Genomic DNA, 4247 nt, shown 5'->3' on the forward strand with positions numbered 1-4247 from the left:
TTCCTTTATGCTGTTGTGGCTGTGGAATGTGTTCTGGTTCTGCTTATTTTGTTCTTCCTTTCTTAAGATCAGTCTTCCCAGCTTTCTCTGAATCTTTTGTTTTAATCATTTCTCATGATCCAGTGGCATAGCTTTATGTGCATGTACCACAATTTGTTCAGCCACTCTCCAATTGACAAGCACTCACTGTTCTAGTTCCAGTTTCTAGTTCTTTGCTACTTAAAAAAGGGCATACTATAAGTATTTTTCTATATATATGACCATTTTCTCTGTTTTCCTCCTTGGTATATATGCCTCTAACTTGGAGTTTAAGAAGACAGGTAGAGGAGAAACTGTCTCACCACCTATAAGGGATAGGAGGTGACAAGATAGCATAGTGGAAAGAGCAATGGTCTAGAATCAAGGGACCTGGTACTTCCTACCTATTCAATTTGGGGCAAATCATAATCCCTACAACAGATGCTGTCTGAGATTCCCTTGTAGTAGGAGACCCAGAATATCTTCTATTTGGATACTACATTGCATAGCATTTGTGACTCCCCAAAAATATTTATTCTCTCATTTAATGTCTGAAACTACCACCTGCTCAGTATCAACTGCCTCTGAGGACTTTCTCTCCTTCTGACTGGCGTGGATAAAGGATAAACAAGATTCCTTGAAGGATGTCATAACAGATCTAATTTTATTCAGTCACTGAATCAATAGACCTTTATTAAGCACCCACTATGTTCCAGTTGTTGTCTTTTTGTGTGTGTGTTTGTGTTTGTTTTCTTTTTGCTTGTGTCTCACTCTCTGTGACCCCATTTAGGATTTTCTTGGTAAACATATATGGCCATTTCCTTATGCAGTAATTTTATATACAAGAAATTGAAGTAAAAAGGGTTGAAGGATTTGCCCAGGATCACACTGCTGATATGTGTCTGAGGCTAGATTTGAATTCAAGGAGATGAGTGTATTTGACTCAAGACTTGATACTCTATCCAGTGTATCACCTTGCTACCTCATATCTATGTGCTAGGCACAGTACTTACCTCATATGTATGTGCTAGGCACAATACTTAAGTATCAAATACCCAAAGAAAGGTAAAAAACAGTTACTAGAAAATTCCTACAGGTCCTCTATTTAAGAAGGGATACAGTATAGTTAACTCATCATTTCCCACTTGTCTGTATCCCTCTAACTTCATTAACACTCTAAACTGGATTATTCTCCTCTCCCTTTTCAATTTCTTTTGCTTTTTTTTTCTTTATTTTTGATTATCTAATTTGTTTTGTAATCCCAGATACACATACATACTACCCACCCACACATAACAGGCAGTTCAATTTTATTTAACATAAACTGTCTCTTAAAATGATTTTTCCTTTTTTTCCTTAATTTTTATTTTCAAGTGCAAATAATTTCCTTTTACCCCTTCCCCCACCCTTTGAGAAGGCATGAAATCTGATACCCATTATACATATGAAGTCATGTGGTAGGGAACAGGAAACAAGAAGAATAAAGTTAAAGAAAATATGCTTCAATTTGCATTCAGAGTTCATCAGTTCTCTTTCTCGGGAGATAGACCTTTTCATCATGAGTTTTTTGGAATTGTTTTGGATTATTGTTTTGATTGAGTAGCTAAGTCTTTCACATTGATTACTGTTATAATAGTATTATTACAGTGTTTAATATTTTCCTGCTTCTGTTCACTTCATTCTGTTCACTTCATAAGTCTCTCATTTCAACCTCCCCCAAAACTTACGTAATACAATATTACTAAAGTGAAATTATGATTTCAGATTTCTCTGACTTCACACACAGCATTCCATCCACTGGCTCACTTAACTTCCTATAAAATATGATGAACCTGATAAATAATACAAAGAAATATGGAACGACTAGGGGCAGCCAGGTGACACAATGAATAGCTAGCCTTGGAGATGGGAAGACTCATCTTTCTGAGTTCAAATGTGACTTCATACACTTACTAGCTGTGGGAACCTGGGCAAGGCATTTAAGCCTACTTGACTCAATGGCACATCACTTCAGTATCCTTGCCAAGAAAACCCCACACATGGGGTCATGGAAAAGTAGATACATGACTGAAAAACAACTGAACAGCAAACAAATGGATGATGAAATATGACTGTGCTAAAAGAAATGATGAACTGGGACTTGAACAAAATAATGAAGTGTAAAATGAGTAGAATATTGTGGACAGTAACAGCAATATTGTTTTAAAAACTAAGCCATTCTGCATCCAGAGAGAGGACTATGGAGGATTGAATGTGGAGCACAACATAGTATTTTCACTTTTCTTGTTGTTCTTGTTTGATTGCCTGTTTTTTTTTTCTTTCTCATTTTTCCCCTTTTTGATCTGATTTTTATTGTGCAGCATAACAAACATGGAAATATATTTAGAAGAACTGCACATGTTTAACTTATATTGTATTGCTTGCTCTCTAGGGGAGGGAGTAGGGGGAAAGGAGGGAGAAAAATTTGGAATACAAGGTTTTGCAAGGGTGAATGTTGAAAACTATCTTTGTATGTATTTTGAAAAATAAAAAATATTGTAAAAAAAAAAAAAGTCATTTTGAGTATTACAAATACTCAAATCAGCAACAAATGACCTAAGTTATCCACCTGCAGAAAAAGAATGGATAAATAGATGTCTATATAGTATGGTTTTATAAATAGATGCATATTTGTGTTTAAAGGTGGCCTTCTCAAGGGCAGGGCAGTAAGGGGAGGAGGAAAAAACTAAAAAGTACATAGCAGAGAACAAAAGAAAATTTAGGAGAAAGCACAGAAAAACAGAGTAGCCTTGAAAATTATGTGTAATCTTACTTATTGGAATCTTTATTATTTTAAAAAATACTAAATGGTATGAAATGGAAATTCATGGTTTTATATTTAATCCCCTTTTTATGCCATGCTATGTACATGAAAATGTTCTTTTTTTGGTATCTTTTGTATTTAAATTCAAAATGAATTTTAAAAAATTTCAGTCAACAAATGGAAAGACTGATGAAGAATTAAGCAGAGCAAGGAAAACAATACATCCAACAATTGCAAAAATGTAAATGGGAAAAACAATCACCAGAAAATAACTGAAACTGTATCTCGTAAAAGTATACACAGTATAAAGAATTAGTTTTGTCCCAGAAGAAAGATATGAGAAGACATCTCTTCTTGCTTCTTAGCAAGGGGAAAGGGGAATGCAGCATGTAAAATATTGCATGTGCCGATTTTTTGAAGTTTTGCTGAATTTAAATTTTTTTTCTTAAAGAAAATTCTTTGTAAATAAGGAATGGCTCTCTGAGAGGGAAGGGTTACAAGGGAAAATCTAGGTGACAACATAAAGACAAGATGTCAACACAAATCTATTATGACAAAATAAAAATAAATTTAAAGAGAAGAAAAATATTTAGTTTCTTAATAGTTTAGTGACAAATGCTAAGAAAAGAGACAAGAAAAACGGTCTGTTACATTGGAAAAAGAAAAGGAAGAAAACGTGCCGCCTTGAGTTCTTGGGACAATGACAACAAACAATTTAGAGAAGCAGCTCTTGTGCTGCTGCTGTTTTTCTGCTAAGGAGAATGGTTTTTGGTTTGGAGAAGGTGATACCGAAGTTGTGAATAAAATGTTGATTCTCAAGATCCTAAAAAAGAAAATTCAAAACCTTCTATATTTGTAAGTCGATTATTCTTCCTCAAGGTCATATCACTCTACCAGGCCTAGTTTTCTGCCTACCTACGTGCCCTTGGAGAGGTAATTTTCTCTGTTGGGACCTATTTTCTCATCTGTAAAATTGGACCGGATTAAACGGGCTGTAAGGCTATATATCATGGGTTTCGGCAGCTAAGTAGCCCAGGGCCTGGAATCAGGAAAACCTGCGTTCCAATTTGGCTTCAGATGCTTTTTAGCTGTGTGCCTGGCCAAGTCATTTAACCCTGTTTGCCTCAGTTTCCTCATCTGTAAAATGAGCTGGAAATGGCAAATCACTCCAAGAACCCCCCCCCAAAAAAAATAATAATAATGGGGTAAGAGTCGGACACAACTGAAAAAAGACTGAGCAACAACTAAATGATAATTGTAAAGCATTAGAGCTTTAGCACGATATTATTATTATTATTATTATTATTCTCTACATCCACGGGTCTCCATCCTCCACTATTTTTCCCACGTCAATTCCTCGGATGCTTCTCCCATCCAATAAGGCTTCTCCGATTCGTGGCTCCGCCTCCAAGGCCCCGCCCCCGCC

The sequence above is a fragment of the Sarcophilus harrisii genome, chromosome 2 (assembly GCF_902635505.1).
Source record: "Sarcophilus harrisii chromosome 2, mSarHar1.11, whole genome shotgun sequence".
Classification (NCBI taxonomy): Eukaryota; Metazoa; Chordata; class Mammalia; order Dasyuromorphia; family Dasyuridae; genus Sarcophilus; species Sarcophilus harrisii.